The sequence below is a fragment of the Lissotriton vulgaris genome, chromosome 3_1 (assembly GCF_964263255.1).
Source record: "Lissotriton vulgaris chromosome 3_1, aLisVul1.2, whole genome shotgun sequence".
NCBI lineage: Eukaryota > Metazoa > Chordata > Amphibia > Caudata > Salamandridae > Lissotriton > Lissotriton vulgaris.
Genome location: NC_141689.1, coordinates 511981249 through 512004757, shown reverse-complemented (window position 1 = coordinate 512004757; position 23509 = coordinate 511981249). Strand labels below are relative to the sequence as shown.

The window sequence follows — 23509 nt, the reverse complement described above, 5'->3', positions numbered from 1 at the left end:
AGCCCGGGGGAGGGCCCGGCCGAGACTCGCTGCGTCATGCTTGACTTTCAGGCCGGAAGCGCTCCTCTTACTCCTCAGGGAGCGAAGTTTAACTCTTAACCCGCCGGGTTTGGGTTTCCCGTCAGAGGCCAACACGTGTTTTTCATGTTCAGACTGGTACAAGAAATGTTTCAAACATTGCGCCCGAATGTCTGTCCTCGACGTGCCTAATATATCAACATTTCCCGTGTACTTCAAGGCAGCGTTTTCGTGAACGCTACTCATAAAGCACATGCCTCTCAGTGAGTCAATGCCGAAAAAGTAAACTTGGTGCCAGGTTGGTGTAATGATAAACATGTATGGTTTCCTTTTACCAAGACCTGCCAAGCGTTTGGGTACTAGGGCCAGGGCCACTGCTGCTATATGGCAATGAATGTGAAAGTCATGCCGCCAGATCATGTGGCGTACATATATTATGCAATATTATGCAAATTACATGGTAAATTGTATGGCAATGTCTGTTTTTACTCTTTTCATTTTATCATACACTGTTGCCAATTTTTATCCCAGAGCTGTAGAAAAACACTTATGAGTCTTAAAAAGAAAAATACACGCATTTTATGAGATCCCATTTAAAATGTTATTCCACAACAATGATTGTATCTCGGGGGAGACGGTAATGGGACCGGTACTTTCTACCCCCACAATAAAATACTATGTGTAAAAGGTATGCATTGTTGTACTCGCAGAAAACAAGCATATATATATACTTAAAATAGAAGTGAAGTTTAAAAAGCCAAACTAGGATGTGTACTATCCTATCTGTCTATCTGTCTATCTGTCTATCTATCTATCTATCTATCTATCTATCTATCTATCTATCTATCTATCTATCTATCTATCTATCTATCTATCTATCTATCTATCTATCTATCTCCCCAACCTTGCAACAAAAGTGCTTCTTTTGTTTTTTACACATCCAAGTTATGTTTTTTAAACTTCACTTCTAAATCAGGTTTCTCCGTGTTTATAGTATATTTATGTTCTGAAACAGCCAGCAGATTAGTAGTAAGTAAGTAATATTTATTTGTACATGATTAATTAAAATCTTTACAAAAATATAAAATACCAGTAGCGACATTAAGATCTGATTAGTAGTTTATACCACAAGTTTACGTATGATTGTAGGTCAGCTTGATGAAAAAAACAGCTTGGGCAACAGGTTGTGACTGAGACTTTCCTTCAAACCGATTTCTCAGAAAATTTCAATATTAATGAATGTAGTGTTTTTGTACAAAATGAGTAAAAAGTAATTTGTGATGGCTTAACGTAGCGCGTGTGAAGCCACGCACTCCAGAATTCCCAGCAGCCAGAGTATTTACCATGGTGTGCCTTACTCACTACATTGAATAGCCAGGAGAAGGAAGAACAGGGCCAGCCTGGCCTGCCGGGCAAGAGGGCAATCCCCGAGAGGTTGGAGTCCCTGGAGGCCGGTTTTGACCCTTTGAGGGCCAGTTTCGGTCCCCGGAAGGCACTTATTGGTCCCCAGAAGTAGTGGTGCAAGTTATGTGGTCCTGCTGCTACTTGCAATTGCTGTTCATTTGATTTTTTTGGAGCGGTTTCAGGGCTCCTGCCCACATTAATAGAGGGAGCACAGAAAACAGCTGAAATGAGACAAAAAGTCTATGGCAGGTAAAACAGCCTGACTCCTGCAGCATACTATAATGTCACTGCTCTTAAAGTAGGCCTGTGACTGCCGCATATAGGCAGACGTTGGCGCTAGGCAGATTCCGGACTATGGTCGATGCAGGGCTCAGAGATGAGCATGGGGCCGGGTCGCCTGCCAGTAGAGTGATGACTGCATGGTATGAGTGAATGTCCGCCACACTTTAAACTAAATTGAAAATCTTATGATTTTAACAGTGCATTCAGTCAGTCACTGTGCAGCAGGTTGAGGCTACCCCAGGCGGCTGGCTTCAGCCTGGCACGACGCAGCAGCATCCGGGGCAGTCAGTCCTGGCCCAGCCTTCTTACTAAGTACCAGCAGAGCACTTTCAGTCCACCTGTTCAGCAAACATACACGGACAGTTGTTGTTGGCTCTGGCCTGTTCATTTTTGTGCAGCCTCTCTGCAGATGGGAAACAAGCCTTTGCTGCAACAACGGGCTCGAGCACACCTCTGGGCTTTCTTTCGGGTCTGATGGCTTAGTGGACTAATGCGTCTACTGTAGGGGTCTGTGTTCGACCTCAAGGTCTGTGTCAATTCTTGTGGGGTCAACTCAGCCTTTCATCCTTCTGAGGTTGATAAAATGTGTATCCTTATGGAACAATAAACATCTGTTATTCAGCGCAAAGATACCCTTGGGTGAATGCACGCTTTACAAATACGCATGTTCTATTCGCTTGAGCAGCACTTGCCTTCGCCCACTGGCTTGGCTTAGGACAATCCTTACCGGATGCCCAGGCCTGCGAACAGTCACAGAAAGCAAAACAGCCCTGCCTTAATGTTTTAATTTGTGCCTCTTTTGATGCAGGGGAATCACATGGGGCCTGTCCGCCGGGTGTCTTTCTTGATGGACCTGGCTGGATACCTAGTAGGGGGGCAGCGGTTTAGATACATTCAGACAAGTTGAGATCAAAGTTGGAGTCTGCAGCTGCCTGATTAGGCTTGCTTGACTTCCTTATACCCCAACTGTGTTGGGCTTGTTTCCTTTCCATTTGTACCGAAGCTGTTCTGCCTCTCAATAAATCAATCAGTCATTTGTAGAGCGCACCACATACCCGCGAGGGTCTCAAGGTGCTAGGAGGGAGATGGGGGGGGGGGCGCTACCGGTAAACAGCCAGGTCTTGAGTAGCCTCCTGAAGGTCAGCAGGTCTTGAGTCTGTCGTAGGCTCAGTGGGAGGGTGTTCCAGGTCTTGGTGGCGAGGTGGGAGAAGGATCTCCCGCTGGTGGTGTTCTTCATATGCGAGTGCGAGGTCGGCAGAGCGGAGCTGGCGGTTGGGGATGTAAAAGGAAAGTCGTCTGTTGAGGTAGGCTGGGACGGTCTTGTGGAGTGCCTTATGTGCGTGGATGAGGAGCTTTAAGGATATCCTCTTGTTGAGGGGGAGCCAGTGCAGGTTTCTCAGCTGGAGGGTGATGTGGCTGTGGCGTGGTATGTTGAAGATCAGTCGTGCAGAGGCCTCTAGCTTGATTGGCAAATAAGGTAAATAATTAAAGCTATACGATATGCATTACACGTGCCGTTCTATGAACCTGGCCTATTCTAGTGGGGGTGCTGGGGCAATAGCCACAAAAAACCTTCTCTAACAGATTGCCATTTTAGAGAGTGGTCTTATTCTAAAAATGCTTTTATTTATATCTAACATTTACTAGAAAGCATATTGTAAAGCAAAGAGATTGTGGTTCCCCAGTATCTGAACCAACACAGTCCAATGAACAACAAAATGTCCAAATAATGAGGAATCTGTGTGTGAGGCTCATAGCTAAACATTAGAAGGCAGGGCAGTAACGCAGACCCCAGCAGTTGCTGCAGTGCAGGGGACCCCTATTCCTTTAGGGTCTCTCCAACCCTTTGCGATGGGCCCATTTCTCCATCAGGTAATATCTGTGACATTAGTGGCACTCTGGGACCTCTTTTCACATTGTGTGGGGGCCGGGCATCATTTTATGTTACGCCACTGCTTAAAGATAGGGGGTCGTGTGTGAGCAGCCGCTGGCCTATGGGACTCTACTGATCCATATGCTGCTTATTTAATTCCACACACCAAAATTATATTTGAAGGCTGCTCTGCGACAGTCTACTGATGAGGCAGGCGCTTCAGTATCGCCAAGAGGACACATACCCCCATCATGCGTGTCCTTCCAGTAAGTAAGCGCAGAGTCTCCTTCAGGCAACGTGAAATTATTTTCTGGCAGAGCACACAAAGTTGCCCTCCGCATTGTCGACTATCCTTACATCGTGCCCACTTAGTGAATTAAGATTTGTCCAAACCAGTGCCAGATCTGTGTAGACCGTTACAGATATGTTGAACTAGAAAAGAGCAATGACGTCTCTCTGCAGGGAGAATATTTATAAAACTGCAAAAAAAAGTGATATCTAGTGTGAGACCTATCAAAGTTGATAAACACATTATTGAACAAGCATTTGCAATGTAATAGGTCTTGCATTTTCAAGAGTTAAAGCTATTGCTCTTGTAAATGACTATCTTTTACCCATGTGATTTGGTTGGAGTGTAGTGAATGTATGTGGAGTGGAATTATGTGGGTTGTATTGGAATTGTTAGCTGTGGAATTATGTGAGGTGGAATTGTGTTGTGCGGAGTATATTTGTGTAGTGGAATTATGTGGCATGGTGAATAGATAGTGGTGGGAGCGGCACAGAATGGATAGAAAGGAAGATAAAGAGGGATAGATAGTTTGTTCAGGAAGTGGTGAATGAACGAGACAGAGGAGCAGAAAGTGTTTGGGAAAGAACATACTGAAGTCCTGCCTTTCTCCGAGTCAGGTGGATGGGCCTTCAGTTTGGCACAGAGCATACTCAGTCTCCTTTGCAACAGAGTATCTTCCCACCAAACTGTAAATCGGCCCCTATGTTTGTTAACTTGTGCTGCGAACGCAGACGAATGATGTCATTTCAAGGTTGCACAATATACTTTTTATAAATTACGTCAACTCACAAACACATTGTGTGCCCGGCCTTGTCCACATAGACAGGCTTCTCACCCTCAAGGCTTTTCATAAAAGGGATAAGAAACTCATTTATAGCTGGTCAGATCTATTCACTGGCCTCGTAAACTGTTGCCAGTGAGCCTGTTCACCCCAAAGAAAAAACGTTGGCTGATTAAAAACTGAAAACATACAGTTGGTTAGCTGAACGTTTCTGCAGCTTCAAGTGTGTTTACGCCTCCTTACCATGGCTGCTGCCGTGAACAGAGCTGCAAAAGGGGTAAGTAGACCCTGCCGTGAAGGGTGGAGGCACCCAGGACATTGCTCGTCTGCACACACACTATTCGGTGATTACTAATGGAACTCGTAAGAGTGTGTCATAGAGTGCACCATCAGCCACTGTTAGTTCAAGAAGCCAGAATGAGACAACACAGCGTCTTGTTTAGCTGATAAAAATCCTTCAGGGAGAACCCTACATCTACTGTAAAGGTTGGGTTAGGTGATGCTGAGACCAATGTTACTTGTACACGGTGCTTAAAATAAAATTTTACGCTGCTCTGAAGAGCTTGGCTTTGAGCACCCACCCACAGTGGATCAGTTTGGGGGCTGAGGTGCTGGGGACATGTAAAACTGGGGGTCGCAAGGGTAGGGACGTGAAAAGAGGTGACCAGCTGCGGTGAATAAAAAGCCAATACAGTTTGGGTTGACTTTAAGGACAGTGTGACGGAGGGCGAGGAGAGAGTTCTGCAGAGGGCCAGCAAGTGTGGGGCAGTAGGATAGCATAGATACAGACCATCATAAAAAGTTTGCATTGAGGGAGAGGAGAAACTAGAAGAAAGAGACGGACAGAGTTTTGGGAGGGAGGACAGGTGGCGGGAGCATGCATTTGAGGGAGAGAGAGAGTTTGACGAGCAGAGGCATGTTTTGGGGCTTGAGAACGATTAGAAACTTTAGAATAGAGAGACCGACAGAGTTTTGGGGAGGAGGGAGGGACGCGGGGTTTAAAGGGATGACGCATGAGACTGAGTGAGTCTGGCCGTGGGGCAGACATCCGAGGTACAGGCAGAGTATAAAGCAGATGATAACATGTCACTGTACCCCTCGCCCCCTCCCCCACAGGCCCTCAGGCCCCTTTTGACTTCCACGCCTCCTTTGGCAAACTTTTTGGCTCAACGTGGCACAGACGTGCCAGCCCCTCTGGGCACATCCATTGGGGCACTGCCCTTTTACTTTGCAAACAATTCACTGCAACACTTATAATTCACTCAGCGGTTCACAGTTAGTTTGGAAACGTGACTTGCACAGAGCCCAACTGTTGTGACAATATCATCCAGATACAAGGATTAGCAAGCAGAGCGAAGGTGATAGAAAGTGTGCCGTGATTATAAAAAAGACAATGTTCAAGAAATTACTATGCTTTTCACGATTTAAAAGCACGCCTTGTGTAATATTATTACACCGCTAGAAGAAAAGGACAAACTTTATTTTAAACTGAAAGTGGAAAACGGAAAATTTCCAGAGAATTCCCACTGGAGGCACAGAAGATCTTTAGCTGTATAATGTTGATGAGCACTGTTGTGGATTCCTCCACCTTCTCCATAAACCGAAAGAACGGACTGTGGATAGGAGACGTGTGCAAAGCATGGATGATGCTTGATGTTTTGCATAAAGAAGCCTACCATTCCTAAATGGTTGCTACATTTACTTTACCCTCACAATAGCACATCTTGCTTATTGAAAACAGCAAGCCCATGTTTAGTATACAGCTAACTGCTTTGGTGTGACTAATAATTTGCTGTTTTCGAGAGCTTGTCGGCCTCCTTAATCAATGTTTTTTCTCACTGCCGTAGGCAGCCTAAGAGTGAAGATAAAAGCTGTTGCGCAAGAACCGCACTCCACGCTGTTACTTGAAGGGTAAAAGGCCATTTTATTAGGACAAGGTTGCAATCATCTAGATTTTATTAAACAGTACATAAACGCAAAAAGTATACTTTCCCATCCCATACCGACTCATTCTCCCTTCATCCTTCACCAAACCATCTCACCTGTTTGACTCTTCCCCATTCTCTCGGTGACCTCCTTCCACTCCCCATTCTCACCTTCACTTGCCCTCCAAGCATCCACTGTTGAATTTCCTTCATTGCTCATTGCCTCCCGCGCACCTCTATTAGTCACGTGTGTACCGTTCTCCCCCTCCCCCCAGGGGTGGATCCGCCTGCATGTGACTCACCACCCCTCCAAAGTACCGTAACATCTCCGCTCTGCAACCTGTCCTAAACTGGCACACTCATACCGAAAACCACCCTATGCCCTATGTTTAAGACCTGTAGGGTGGGTGGACAAACTTCTGTTCTGTCCCCGGTGTTGCTCAGATGTCAGGAAGAGGCCGGATCCTCCTCTCCTGACACTTTATATACCCTCCCCAATCCCACCCCTTTTCTCACTTCTCTAATCCCACCCCACCTTGTCCTTCCGGCCATTGCGCGAATACCCCAGGGGAAGATTGGTCTGTGGCCTTCACTTCCCTCGGGGGCAGTCATTGGAAGATTCATTCAGTCAGAAACTGTATTGTACAAAATACTGAGGATAATGCTATGTTTGTCAATTGTGTATTTTTTGTTACGTTTCCATTAATCTTCCTACATGCTGGGGTTCGGCTGAGAACAACATTGTTTTAAATCGTACACTTTGGTTCAAGAATTGAAAGCCTCCTACAAGATGGCCAAAAGGCGGCATTTTAAAAGCTGCTAGGGCACTTTTCAGCCTCACAGGAGCGCCAAGAGTGCTGCTCTAGTTGTCAAAGAACGTTAACATTTTCATTACATTGTACTGACTTTGCCTGGGAGGGACGCACAAGCTATGCCAAATGTCTGCTGGGGGAGAGCAATTGGCGTCTGAGGGACAGTGCCAGAACTGGAAAGGGGCAAATAGGGCAGGGGTAATGGGAGGGGGTGGAAGAAACAGTACCTGCATCGCAGCGGACAGCCACTAATCAGGTGGAATTAATCTGTATTTTAACGGTGTTCCTCAGCTAGAAGCAGAAGTGATGAATAGGGTGTGCAAACCAATTAGGAGGTATCAAAGAAAAGCGATGCTGGAGTCAACCTATATTAAGTAGCAGGCAGGATTTAAGTCCTTGTAATGACTACAGCATGTTTTGCAAAGAGCGGAAGCGCGCTGCCAGGCTCGACCTAAAAATGAATGCTCTTGAAGAGCCAGTAATTGTTTTGAGCCACTATAGGAACCTTTTCGGAAAATGAGCACTACTATTGCCTCTTGTCCGATCAAAGAGTTTATGCCCATCGCAAAGATTGGATTTAACTAGACTGCTAACAAAGGGCTTAAAAAAGTTGTTTTTTAATCAGAGAAACAGACCAGCTGTCAGGGCCGGTGCCTGACAGAGACTTACTTGGCTTTCACCAGATTGGCACATGTTGGAAAGATGGAAGTTGTGCCGACAGGATTTAAGTTCAAGACTATCTTGAGTTTAGCCACTCCTCCAATTGACACAGGGCTTTTAAGTGGACCTGGTTAAATAGTGCTGTTAATGACTGTTCACATTTTTGCAATTTGTCTGATCAATAACCGTAAGCATTGCGGTCCAGTTTTTATGAACGTTATTTTTCTTTTATGTTTGATATGCCTTTTTTTAAAATAGCTTTTTAGCCACTCTAAGATTATTTCTACTGAAGGATGAGATTTTGGGACCTATTTTCAGACCTAATGCATTTTGAAGGTGACATCTTCCTCAGACTACAGGGAATAATGGGGCTGTCGAGGCAAAGAAGTCTTTCTGGGATTTACAGCGCTGACCATTGTAAAGTCAGCCAGAACATCTTCAGTTCTTTGAATTAGCATATTATCTGGTGGCATTTCAAGCAGACGTAAACTGGGACTGTTTCTCGATAATGCCAAGGCAATTCATGAGGAATTGAAAAGAGCACTTCCCAGCAAATGGAGACTCAGCTATGTGCAGTGTCAGCTAAGGGTAGTCCTAGAGCTGAGTGATAATTTCGAAATACAAACCTAGATTACAAAATTGTCCTGTCATGAGTGTGAGGTCTAAGACTGAAAAGCAGCAGGAATGAGCCATTAATAGAGTAGTTAACTCTATGCGAACAAGTGTTGGACCTGATACTTGTCAGGTAGCGTTTCCCTGAACTTTTTTACTTTTTCGGTCTTGGTTTTGCTGATTCGCTTGTGTGGCCTCTGGGCACTTTCCCACTGTAAATATGGTGTGACGGTGCGCATGACCTTCATACCCGTTTTGTGAACTGGCGCTGACTCGACATCCGGAAACATGGGCAGGTCTCCCACCTCAGTCCGGTGAGTGCACACTGGCATCTATCGTGATTAAACTCATGAACTACCTGTCATTGCAGACCGCTGTATGGGCACACCCGCACCTCTGGTGCCCGTGATTGTATGTCCTGCCTGCCATCGCATGCTTTTGCTTGCTTACTGTCGCACATATTAGTTAAACCTGTGTCCAGTCTGCAGTGCAGACTCGGGCGGGCTCACTTGTACCCCTGGTGCTGGGGAGTATGTGTCTAACCTGTCATCGCAGGTCTGTGTACACACTAACGCACGTGCGCCCAGGTAGTGAGGAAAACCTGTGTGTGTTTTCATTACCTATGAGGCCTGCTCTTCCCAAAACCTAACATGGGGAAGTGGTTGACTTTACTTCGGGCTGCAATAGTGGATTGCAGCAGAGCAGCCTCATGTTTCCTATCAATGTGTTCGCCATGCCAAACCTTTTCAATTGGTAAAGGGGTTTTTGCATAGCTCGCTGAGAAATGCTACTTATAGAATATGGACATTTCTATACTCCAAGAGTCATGTGGACTGTGGTGCCTGGCTCCAGTTGACACAGGGTCGGGGGAGAAAATGTGTGCATTCCCCAAGCGACCGCCATAAACCATGGTAATCCCACGAGAACGGAAGACCTCTGCCATTTGAGGGTACAATGGGATAGATTGGAGGGAGAAGATTTGACTCTTTGCCTCTAGGAACCCCGATCATGGCCCCACTAAAGTTCTCCCATGAGAAGCTTACCCACTAACTGATTAAATTCTGGGAGTGACTCGAGTTTATCAGTGTGTGGTGTGAGAGCATGGTGTAACTGTAAATATTTATAGGTATGTACCTATGTTTGATATTGTGCACCACTTAAGGGTGCTCTCACTCTCTATTGGGGTGAGGTTAAATTATTAGATTAGGAATTGTCACAGTATGCATACTATCAATATTGTTACGATACGTGAGGGCCGAGTACTGCTAGTAATATTTCCAAATGTGTTTTATGACCAAAAGTATATGATCATGTTATAACAATTGAATATGCATGTTGAACATAAATGTTATTTACATACGTCCTGTGTGAAGTCTCTTATGTGACTCCCAGTGTAGTTATCACAAGTGACTGCTGTGTCTTTGCTTTACACATTGCCTCTGATATAAGCCTGACTGCTCACTGCCAAGCTACTCAAGGGTGAGTACGGGTTATACAGCAAGGGTAATCACCCGCCCTGGATGGGAGCTGTAGATTCTGCCTGGCAGGGCATTTTTTCAGCCAACCAGATACTGCTGGTTCCAACAACAAGTAACTTTCTCTAGTTACACGTGCACCTTCAGGAAGTAAAAGGTCAGAAGGTAAACATCTGTGGTCATCGTCTGCTACTTCAATACTAGTACTCACAAACTAGAGGACTTCAAAAAGAAAATCCTCGGTTAATGTTGTACGACCTGTGAGATCATTAAAACTGTTTACTTTGCATGACGAATTATGTTCAGAAGTCAATAATAAATTGTAGTTTGTCCCAGAAATAGGATATATTTGTTTGTGTTAACAAAATAGTTAGGTCATGATGGACTTGATCAGTCAGCGTGTTGAAACAACAAAATATCACTACTGGGACGGACTTGCCTATTTTATTGTAATAAAAGTTCCTAGGCCCCAACTAGAGTGGCTTCTGGGACCTCACTTGGTGGGACTACTGAGTGCATTCAATTGTGACTACATGGAGGATCTACATGGAGGATCTACAAGCATGTTTCGTAGATTGCCAAAAGATCACTCCTGAACAATTCTAGGAAGGTAGGTTAATACAGATGGTACGCTAAACCAGTGATATTCCAGCATATCAAAGAACGTGCCATGTAGAAGTGCAAGAAAATCTGCCAATGAGGTCAGTGCATCGCAGCAGCGATTTGATTATGATCATTGGCCAGCATCACCGTAGCGACATGTTTCCACCCTCCACCTTGACATGATCCACGGCTCTACGGAGGATACCTACTACTGCACTCCTGGGCATCCTTCCCAAGAGTTGAGACTGCGTGCCTTCTTTTATAAGTGTCTACCTATTTTTAACTTTTTATCCTTCATGTAGCCAGGACCTTAGAGTGCGTGCTTTTTCTTGTATAATGTATCCCCCATCTTACCCAAATGTTCCCTCCTTTCCTAACACTTTGTATACCACCCTCAACCTGTAAAGCGCTATGATACCCTCACTGGTCTGGTTCGCGCTCTATAAAACTTTACAATAAATAAATAATAACATCTAATGGAACGCCAGACAGCATGTGTCAAATGCCTGGGATTCAAGGGTCGTCATCAGTACAACTGTCAAGTGGTATTGTTCAATCAGTGAATTTGACATTAAAGAGTATTAGTCAAACAGGACTCTATTAAAGTTGGAGGGATTGGTTTGCCGTTTGACAGTTCCTGGCTCATCGCCTACTCTATGGGTGGTTAATAGCTTTGAGTCTTCTTAGAGTCTTTAGGGTTTGGTGGACAAAATACTCAGCCAAACCGATACAGGTATCCACCCTGTCTTTCTATTACTGATCCATGATACGCACAGAGATTTTTTAAGTCCCGGTATTTGGGACATATACTTGAATATAGTGGCTGAAACAGCAATGGAAGGTGCAACAAAGTGAAGGATAGGAAAGAATCCATCATCCTAAAAAAGGAAAATGAATGTATGAATACTAACTAAGGACAGCATTGTTTGGGGAAACAAATCATATGAACCCTTTCACCTGTGGGGATACTGTATTAGAAGAGATGAACTGCAACCCATTGAGATAGTGATTTATCGTCGCGTTTCTTGGGAACAGTTTGTGAGGCTCCCAAATTATTCTGTGGCTTTATGCCCATGAAGAGTTGAGTTTTGGAGGAAAATGTTCTCCGTAAGACAGCCCACATGCCCAGATCACGATTAATAGCTCTGGGACACACTCTTTTTAAACTTGAAGCCTGAAGGTGGTTGCACCTGTTGACACCAATGAAACGCGTCGCTTCTTGGTCTTTTTAAAAAAATAAGTCTGCATAAATTATATGGTGTTCTTTCAGACACAGCAAGAAAAGAATATTATTGAATATCAAATCGATCATCAATGTTGAATTTGGAATTACACTTTTAAATTGTATTGTTTGATATGCTGGCTTGTATTTTGAAGAATTTTGATAACATTTTAACATTGGAGTTTAAATGTTTTTAGACTGATTTTTAACAATTGTATTGATTTAATTGATAAACATTCCTATATTGGCTTTTTGGCTACTGTTATACTCCCTAGGCGATTTATGGTTGTTTGAATGTGGTGAGTGATTAGTTTGGTATGTTATTGTGGGTTCCCAAAGGGAATTTATTTATTATAGTCTTTGTATTACAAGTGCCACAGATTATAAACAGGACAACTAGAATTATGAAGTTCCATGGCTGTTTTTTTCCTCATATTTATGGATTTGCCGAATTTGCTACATAATCCTGCTGCATAATCTGGAGATTTTAGCAAAAAAAATGTTTCTAGCTCAAACTGGGCAAAATTTACTAAAAGCATTTTGATGTGTGTTTGGGCTGTGTGGAAGGCCCTTTGCAAAGGTGAACTCTTGACGGCATTTTTACTAATATTGAGTCGCTACATATTGCAGATGTCCTCCCCCTGGCATGGACCGATCACCACGCCATTTCAAGTCATTTAGCTATCCCCGATGCCTCTAAGAGGAGGGCTGTTAACAATAGCCCCAAACAGGTGAGAGGATGGAAGGACATAAAGGCGGGGACATTGAACACATTCCTGGCTAGAACATCGCCATTGCTGTCAGATGACCCCACCGTTGCCATAAATCAGTTCAATACCTGGATCAATCAGGCCACACTTGAGCTAGCGCCCGTAAAATATATCTCCCAGAATCGAGCCTCCCCCAGTGCTCCCTGGTTCTCGGATGAACTCAAAAAACAGAAACAATTAAATAAGCAAAGAGAAAGACTTTGGCGGAAGCGCTATGACCCAGAAAGTAAATCATTATATAAAGACTCACTTGCCCGGTACAAACAGATGATCGCAGAGGCGAAAAGAGCCTATTATGCCGCACAAATTGAGACTGCCAAAAACTCGTGCAAAGAGTTATTCGACATCACTAAACGCTTGTCGGGTGGCACGCGCGACCTCACACCACCTCCCTCACAACATCTTTGCGACGCCTTATCTGATTTTTTCTTCAAAAAAGTTAACGACATCTATCAGGCTTTTTCTCTAAACACGGACTCTACACCACTATCCTTGTCCTCCACCTCACGGGATAACACACTGACCCGCTTTGTCGAGCTCACTATGGATCAGACAAGGAGTATTATTTCAAGAATCAAATCAGGTTCTGCATTAGACCCGTGTCCGCTCAAAGTTCTTATGCCAGTTATGGACACGTTGATACCGGTTATTACTCATGTTTGCAACACTATGTTTAGCTCCGGAATTTTCCCGGCTTCTCTGAAACATACGTTGGTCAAACCCCTCTTAAAGAAAGCTAATTTGAATAAAGATGACCTGAAAAACTATCGTCCGATAGCCAGTCTTCCTTTCCTGGCTAAGGTAATAAAAAAAGCCATGAATCAGCAACTGTCGGAATTTGTGGAGCAGCACCAGTTGCTCGACAACACCCAGTTCGGATTCCGCAAATGTCATGGCACGGAAACTGCCCTTCTAAAGGCTGAGGATGACATCAGAGCCATACGAGACCAGGGGGGGACAGCACTCCTGGTACTGCTGGATCTTTCGGCGGCCTTCGACACGGTCGACCACAAGATCTTAGTCGACCGTGTCAAACGACTGGGGGTCCAGAAATCTGCTCTGGACCTGCTTGTATCGTTTCTGGCCAATAGATCACAAGCAGTATCTCTAGGACCCTACCAATCATCGAAGGTGTCTCTGCCGTGTGGGGTTCCTCAAGGCTCATCCCTGAGTCCGACACTATTTAATATCTACGTGTCGGACCTTGCAAATGTCATCAAAGCATTTGGGATGAGCCTGACCTCCTACGCCGATGACACCCAATTGGTACTGGCTATCAAAGGGGACGGGGAGGAAGTGGCCAATCGATTCACGAGAGGAATGAGGGCAATAGGTGACTGGATGGCCACGAATTGTCTGAAACTCAATTCAGAAAAAACTGAAGTGGTCATCTTCGGTCACCTTTCCCCGGGCTGGTCACCTGTCTGGTGGCCACCATCTTTCGGTCCCCCGCCGAGTCCAGCTAGCAAAGTGAGAAATCTAGGCGTCATCTTCGATGCTGGCCTCAATTTTATGGCACATGGGAATAAAACTGCGGCTTCAGCTCATATGAAATTGAGAATGATTAGGAAAATACTACCTTTCCTACCGACCACGGCCGGGAAAACACTGGTCAGCTCACTAGTCCTGTCCTCCTTGGACTATTGTAACGCTCTATTCTTAAATGCCCAAGTCCGAGTGACAAATAAGATGCAGTCAATCCAAAATACAGCCGCACGAATGCTGGCTGGGATCCCCAAGTTCGCACCAGTTACAAACATCATTAGGGATCTCCATTGGCTCCCGATACGCAGCCGTATCAAATTCAAATCGCTGTGTATTGTTTACAAGTCACTCAATAATCAAGGTCCCCACTTTCTCAAACAGAATTTTCTCCATCATGTCCCAACCCGATCTCTTCGTTCCTCTATTCAGAACCTCTTGGCTGTGCCTCGCACTAGAACAGTCACCTGGGGCGACAGGCGTTTCCTGGTTGCCGCCCCTAGACTCTGGAACACCCTTCCTGCACATATCCGAGCAGGTCCCTCCCTGTTCACATTCCGCAAACAGCTAAAGACGTGGTTATTTGACCAATAGCCTTGTATATCTTCTTTACCCCAGTTGCTGATCCATCCCTTAATTAGCGCCGAGACGCCCACGGGTATTCGCCGCGCTCTGCAAATGTCAATAAATAAATAAATAAACTGGTTTTTGGTTGCTTTTTTCTGTAGTTGGTGGTTAAACTTTGCCCAGACAGTATTACCATTGTATATAAATGACAAAATAATGAAATCGTATCAAAAAATGTTTTGCATCATGCTGCATCATTCACCTTTCCTTGCCACATAATGTAGTCAACCCTGCCACATAATTTGGTGCTCCCTTTGCTGCATAACTCCAGTGGCCCTGTCCATATTGCACTTATAATATGGCAGACCGGAACACCCACTGGCCCCTGCCCGCCGCACATCTTCCACACGGCCGCCTCTGCCCCAGAACTATGACGGACAATCAACTGCACCCTCTAAACAGGCACGTTTCCCAATGACTGGAAATGTGCAGAAGTAACACCCCTCCTCAAAAAGCCCTCTGCAGACCAAGAAATACAGGCCCAGCTCTCTCCTCCGCTCCGCCGCCAAGGTCACTGAAAAAATCGTCCACAACTAGCTAATGAACTTCATAGAATCCAACAACATCTTCGACACTTCTCAATCCAATTTCCGCAGCAACAACAGCAACGAGACCGCCATCCTAGCTGCCATGGACGACATTTGCATACTCCTCGATCAAGGCCACACTGCAGGCCTCATCCTACTAGACCTCTCAACAGCATTCAACCCTGTCTCCCACTGCACACTAGCCACCAGACTCCACATCGCCAACATACATGGACTGCCCTAGACTGGATCCGCTCCTTCCTCGCCAGCCGAACACAAAGAATAAGACTCCTGCCCTTCCTCTCTGAACCCACAGAGATCAGATGCGGAGTACCCCAAGCATCCTCCTTCAGCCCCATGCTCTTCAACATCTACATGGCCCCCCTCACTACCATTTTCAGAAAACACAGACTCAGCATAGTATCCTACGCCGACGACACAGAGCTCATCCTTTTTCTCACCAAGGAACCCATCACCAGGGACAATATCCAGGAAGGAATGAAGGAAGTCACATCCTGGATGAGCAGCAGCTGCTTGAAGCTCAACTCGTAGAAAACGGAAGATCTCATCCACGGATCCAGCCCCTACACATAGGACGACACTTGATGGCCCCCGCTCTAGGAAACCCTCCCACGCCCATTGACTACGCCCACAACCTCAGCATCATACTCGACTCCTCCCTCACCATGATTCAACAGATTAATGCTGTATCCTCCACATGCTTCAACACCCTCCGCTAGACCTTCAAATGGCTCCCCTCCAAATGCAGGAAGACCGTCACCCATACACATCACCAGCAGGCTGGACTGCTGGAATGCTCTCTATGCCGGAATGAACAAATGTCTACTTCACAAACTCCAGACCGTCCAGAACGCTGCAGCCAGACTCTTACTCAGCATCCCACGACACGATTACAGCACCTACGAGACCTCCACTGGCTCTCCGTCTACAAAAGTGACCTTCAAGCTGCTTACACAAGCCTACAAAGTCCTCCACAATACCAGACCCTAATACCTCAACAAAATAATCTCCTTCTACGACCCCAAGAGAAACTTCTGCTCCCCTGACCTAGCCTTGGCCGAAATCCCCCGCATCCACAGAGCCAGAACGGGAGGCAGATCCTTCTCCTACGTTGCTGCCAAGACTTGGAACAAATTCCCCCTCGGCACCAGACGAAGCCCCACACTGCAAGCATTCAGGAAGAGCCTCAAGACCTGGCTCTGTGGATGACCAGAGCTGTCTGAATCCCTCTCCCCTCCCCCCAGTGCCTTGAGACCTTTACGGGTGAGAAGTGCGCTCTACAAATCCCTGATTGATTGACAGGGCATGTGCCGTGTTTGTGATGGAGTACTCTATTGGCCAAACTCTAAATAAGCCCTTTGTTAGGAAAGAAATAATGTTTATCTCCTCAATAGCACCATCTAGAAGCCAGGTCTGGTGGCTCAGTGGACTAATGCGTCCACTGCAGGACCTGTGTTCAACCTCATGGGCGCACAGGTTCAAAACTCGGCAGGTCCGGAGGAGGAGCTACGACACCAACCAAGATTTTTGTTCTATGGCCTCTTTTCTTCCTTCTCTTCCCTTGCCTTTTCTTCTTTTTCCTTTTCCAGGTTAGTGTAGTGGGTTCGGCTTTCCTTACATCCTTGTTTCTACATCTGTACCTTGACTTTTCTGAGGTTTTGGTGCTGTGGGGCGGACAATAATGATGGCGTAGACGAATAATAATGTGCTACTTATCCTGATGTCGTATGTCTTAACGCCGCTGACCTACATGATAGCGAACTTATTTTGGACACGTTGTTCTTTTGCTCGCCCCCCTTTTGTGATCCGAGACACTGTACGACACCTGATCCTTTTAACTTTTATATGTAAAATGAAAACCTTCTATCCTGTTTCCGAATTGAACTGCCTTTGCAACCAATACGCTTTGTGGATAGAGTTCCTGTGCTCCCCAGGGAGGCTGGGTCTTAAGTTGGATTGCAATAACGTATTGAAATGCTTAGCGGCCAGCCCTGGGGGTTGTAGGCCCGTGTTTATATTTGATTGCAAATGTTAAAGGTTTAAAAAAAAAAAAAAAAAAACTCGGCAGGTCCATTTGGCCTTTCATCCATCTGATGTCGATAAAATAAGTACCATTGAGTTGGGTAGCAATAAACATCTGTTATTCAGCGCAAAGATGTCTACATGCACTTTATATACGTTATGTATGTTATCTCTCTTTCAATGGTTAGGAAGAGTGGCCCTGAGTGATGGTAACATTTCCAATACTGCGGTTTTCGTGGGGAAAATATTAGGAAAGCTGTGGTTGGCCTTCTCACTTTTTTCATAATTTAACCATGTCCACTCGGAGAGGGCCTAAAAACGATACCACAGTGCAGCGATGAAACTCAAAATATTTGGAAAACGGATGGTTCTTTAAACCACAGTTTACCTAACATTTTCGGTAACCATAAATGTATATTTACCGAAAATGTATAGGTAAAAGAATGCCTTCTTTTCACTTGCGGAAAGCCCATGTTTATTGCCTTCTCTGAGAATGTAGTTGACGTCTTTCTTTTAAAGTCAACTGTATTACTTGGAGGCTGTCCAAACAGTTTTAAGAAACCGTTGTCAGCCTGTTTACATACAAATGTAAACAGATATTTAATACACACTCGCTTTGGTAAATATATATTTTTTAAGAAATGCAACTAATTATCATATCTCATTAAGCTTTGAAAATATTTCCTTTTACCGAAATTGATAGTTTGCGTTTATTCTAGCGCGAGGTCGTTGTCTGTAATTAACATTGCGTTCAAAGATGGCCTCAGGCGTGTTGTACATATCACTAGGCTGCAAACCTGCCAAGAGAGAGTTGGCAGGAGAAGCCTACACGTGCCTTACCAGACATTAAATGCTGCCTTTGTGAGAAGATCAAGAGCAAAAACATTAAAGAGGTTTACAAAAGAAAATGAAAGTTTTCATTAATAGAATAACTCCAGAACAACTTCAAATAAAGCTGTGAATAGAATATTATTCAAGATATTTGTAACGCTTATTGTGAACAAAGTCGCTATTAGGTTTGGGAATGCTCTCCACCTAGATCTGCATCCTGATTTTATTTATTTTGAGCGATTTGTGTAGCACTTAGAAGGGGGAAAGGCTGCATGGAGCGTTTTAATGAGTTCCAGCCTCCTGCCATGTTCGAGGAAGAAATCCTGCATATTGTTTGCATTGAAGAGTGGATTTTCCTTCAGCATGAAAAACGCCAGAAAACAGTATGTTGCAGATCAAATTTAGTTACATTTCCATCATACATCAGCACAGAAAGTAATATCACTGGATTTCCCATCATCCATCTACATAGGAAGTGACATCACTCCTCCCCCCTCTCAGGACCTACTTAATGGCGGCGGCAGCGTGGGCGCACAGCGGGTGTCTTAAAAGTAAGTCCTCCTACACCATGACCAAGTCAAATACCAGGAAACCTAGACCTCGCTCTTTCCGCCGCTACCCCTCTGCGACTCTCCGATCCCCCATACCCTGGTTGCCACTTCACTTTTTCCTGCCTCGCCACCTCACACAACACTGAGGTAGTGTTCCCCTGCTTTTCAGCAAGTTTTTATGCACTTACCCACCCAACACTCAACTCTCCAGCAGCATCCAATGCCCCACTTTCTCACACAGTCTTGTAACCAGCCACACAACACTCAGCACTCGCATGCATCCTTAACACCAGCTCAATCACCAAACATGCCACAGGGATCTTGGACATGATGCACAACAATGCCCCAGACCTATTTTTCCTCACAGACTTTGTCACATCACTCGCCCTCAATGCTTGTAATCGCATACTACTTGGAGACCTGAACTTCCACCTGGAAGACCATTTTAACCCCAACAGAAAAGCATTCATAAAAAACCTTTGGAATCTCGGACCTCACCTAACGTGTTGGACACCTCCTGACCTCTGTTTCCACCAACTTAGACAATATCTGAGTCGACAAGGCCACATAAGTCTACTGGACAGGCCATGCCTTCATCAAGTTCAGCATTCCTGTCCAACGCACAAGCACCACCGCCAGACCAGCTCTCCGAAACTGAAATAGTATAACTGAAACAAACTGGAACACCCTCTCAACATCCATCAACCAAAACCCAACAGCCTCCCTAAAGCCATCATGTATTTCAACAATTGGATCACCTCCAGTGCCAGCTTCCTGACCTTCCCCAAACACAGCACAGGAGAACCGCAAGGATCGTCCTTTTGCACGGCCCTCTATAATGCATGCATGAACCCTCTAGCCAGCAGCATCTGCTCCTACAACATCAATGTCCTCTCCTAGCCAATGACCTACAATTCATTCTCTCCCTCATGGACGCCCAATACTTGGATCAAGTTCAATGCCTGCATGACTGAAATCACCCACTGAATGAAGACCAACTATCTGAAGCTAAACACTGACAAAACCAAAATCCTGGCCTTCGGGTAGAGTACTTCACCAAAGGACTCCACCTGGTGGCCAACAGAGCTAGGAACAACCCCTACCACCCACTCAAAGAACCTCGTTATTGACTGTAAACTTAACACAACTGCCCAAGTCTGCACCGTCAACGTCTCATGCTTCCATACCATGAAGACACTGAGGAATATATTAACACAGCTCTCAATCGGCACTGGGAAAACTGTCACACCTCATCACAGGCAAGGTGCACTACGTCATGCCCTCGTCACAAGCAAGCTGGACTATGGGAACAACTCTCTAAGGCGGGATCAACAAAATAATTATCAGAAGGCTGCAGACAATTCAGAACTCAACTGCCAGAATCACTCTCAACCTCCCTTAACACACTCATATCACAACACACCTGAAGGAGCTCCACTGCCTCCCCATACACAAGTGAATACAATTCAAACTCCTCACCCGCGCTTTCAAGGCACTATATAACACTGTCCCAGCATACCTCAACTATCACATCTGCTTTCACAAAACTTCCAGACTCCTCCACTCATTTGGACTCGGAAAATGGCCCTCTGTAAAGGGTCTCCCTAAACTTTTTGCTGAACTTTTTGTTGGCCATAGGACTCTGAGCACTTTACCACAAGCTAAAGTGCATCACCGCCCCTCTTTCCAGCAGGGGAGATTAGTGACATGAGCCCTTGCTATGTCACTGGACCCATGAGGTCTCTACAGGCCGACTGGCGCGATATCGCGAGTGGCTGAGTTTGACTACAACATACCGGTCTCAAAAGACCTGCTGTGAATTCAATAACTATTACTTGGAGAGCACTGCTTTTTGCACTCCCACATTAAGAGAGTTCAGTTGCCTTTCACTTGCATTACTGTAAGGAATCTAATAGAAGCAAACTAATATTGTGCATGATGTTTACAGGATGTCTTCAATGTCATCATTTGAAAGGTAAACATTGGATTATTTTTGTTTTGGTCTTGGTTTACTCAGAATATAAGAATCTATGTTTCTAAACCTGTGTGGAGTCTTTTTTGTGTTGTATTCATTGTGTTACTGTATGTGTGTCTGTGTGTGTTGCACAATTACCTTACACATTGCTTCCTTGAATAAGCCTGCCTGCTCTGTGCCAAGCTACCAGAGGGTGAGCACAGGTTTTCTTAGTAGTTTGTCTAGCTTACCCTGACTAGAGTGGTGGATTCTGTCTGGCCTTGGTGTAAACCGCAGCCAGCCAGAAACTCCAATTCTTACAGACTGCTATTTGAACACATACCATGAATATGGTACCCAGGTTCAGTGGGCAAACCTTCTCCTACATCACTCCTAAAGCATGGCACAACCTGACTGTACACGTAAGAGCCTTCTTCACACTTCTTGAATTCCACAAGGAGCTGAAGACCTGACTTTTCGAGTAGTCCCACTAAGCCCTAGGATGGCAAGACCCACACTTGCTCAGTGCCAAGATACCTTCATGGGAGATAGTGCACTCTACAAATCTACAAAACATAACTTAATACTTAGAAACTGCAATTTCTTACTGAGACATTTTGAATGAGGCTGAAGTTGAAATTTGGCTTGGAGATCAGAGGGATGCGTTAGCAATAGACAAAATCTTTTTGATGAATGTTGCATCAAAGTTAGCTTGTAACCTTGTTAGCGGATGCACCTGAAGTTCTGGAACACATTGCATTCCTGTGTCACGTTGAAAGGCGCTGTTTTGCATGCACATGATTCATTGGTTCATGTGGGAGTTGATGTGAGACTGCTTAGAAGAGTGAGCACTTTGCTGCCTGAAGAGAAGTTTTACGCTACATCATTTTGTGACAGTGGATTAAAGGAAACATCCTTACTCTGTCCCTAGTGGGTTTTGAGTTTAGGTCTGGTGTTAGCCATGAAATGTTAATAACATTATTTATATATACATATATATAGCTATATAGATATATAGATATAGACATAGATTAGATATAGATTAGATATAGATATATATCTATATATATATATCTCAAACAACAAAACACACAAGATGATGGACGGAATGTTGCACAATGGCAAAACATTCACCCCCAGATCTGGGTTTAATCCATCGTTATTTTGCTCACCAAAGCCACCCCAGTTCAGACATGACCATATGCAAAACAGTCTTGACCCTGTGCCTTATGGGAACAGTCCAGCCCGAAGTGCCAAGCCATGTCTTCCCTGGACCGGAATCCAGCATCCTAGGACCGGTTTCTGGCTATCAGCCATCTTCAGCCAGGATAGCCTGGCTCCAGGGGCTTAGTGAGCCCACGTCTGGGCATACCCTTCCTACATAGGGTGAACAGCAAGATATGGCTGGGCGGGGTACTCTGTGCCAATTAAAGTATCCACCTTGATTCAGCTCTTTATAATTCCAGTTCTCTGTTTCCAACTCTGGTCTTTTTTGGCACATGATGTATTCCATAAAATCGCATATTGTTTATTTCTCCATTGTGTACCTCCAGATGTGCTTTGCCATGTTGTTCGAGAAGTCTTTATTCTGTATTGCCATAAAATCCGTAATTTTACTTTATTCACTGAACTGCCAAACATGTTTTGTCCACAGGAACATTGTAAAACAAACCACAAAATTTGTCTCACATGTGATCCACTCACTTATTTTCTTGTGGCATTCTTGCACAGTTTCAAATTCAGTTACATTGAGACCAAAGGCACAGGCCTTGCGCCTTTGACACTTCCAGAACCCCAGCTTCATTTTGGATAAACAATTCCCAATTTCTGTTCTCTTTCTTGATTTGTCGGGATCCTAAAAACTTCTTTTTAACTAGTCCCTGATCGATGATGGTGTTCTTGAGGTGATATTTGGGGCCTCTGGTAATAAATCTTTCAGATCTTCATCCATTCATAGGACTTTCCAATTGTCCCTTAGCTTTTTTTATCTAAAAATTGGAAGTGTCATAGTCCATAATCTATCTCGTTACCACATTCTTTTCCACTGTTACTTTTACTGCTAAAAGATTCTTGTAAAGAAGTGCAGGACAAAATGATGAAAGTAAGATGAATTTATTCAAGTAAAGAATCCCATCCACAGGAGAGCTGTCTCCAGTACATCCAGCAGGCTCTAACTGAACTCCTTCTAAACATAACATTCTCAGCTGCAGCACATAGCATTCTAAGACTCCTAGCAACAGCATCAAGATGCCACACATCTCCCTTCTTACAAAACAATTAACAAGAATAAGTAAGTCTTAATTAACAAAGTCTTTTAAATAAGCAGGTGGGCGAGAAACTCTTGATGATTTGCGAGCATTATGTGGAGCAAACATGAGTCGCTGTGGCACTCTTTGAGGAAAGTTCATGATGGCTGAGACCATGAGGCGATAAACTTGGACCATCAGAACCTCGAGATGACGTGCTAGGACAATCATTAGATTTAGATACAAAGTCTTTCCTGACCACCACAACTCTGTTCATGTTCCAAATCCTATGATCTGCTGTCTTGATTGCATTATTGAAGACCTTGATGACTTGAATAGGATTCAAAAACATTGCAGAAAGCATTTTGGTTTTTTTTACAAGGATTTTTTAGTACCCAATCACACACTTTAAGACACGTTTTTTAAACATTTTTTCTCAAATCATGAAGTCTTTTCCTAGATTCAATTTTCTGAGATTCACGTAATCTCCAATTACAATCCCCATGAGCAGAACTCAACCTA

General features: G+C 44.5%; 1 protein-coding gene across 2 annotated transcripts in view; it reads left to right on the top strand.

Moving 5' to 3' along the window:
• IQGAP2 (IQ motif containing GTPase activating protein 2) overlaps nucleotides 1–23509 on the top strand; it is a 1114959-nt gene that overhangs the window by 775615 nt on the left and 315835 nt on the right. The gene's annotated exons all lie outside the window — the stretch shown is intronic.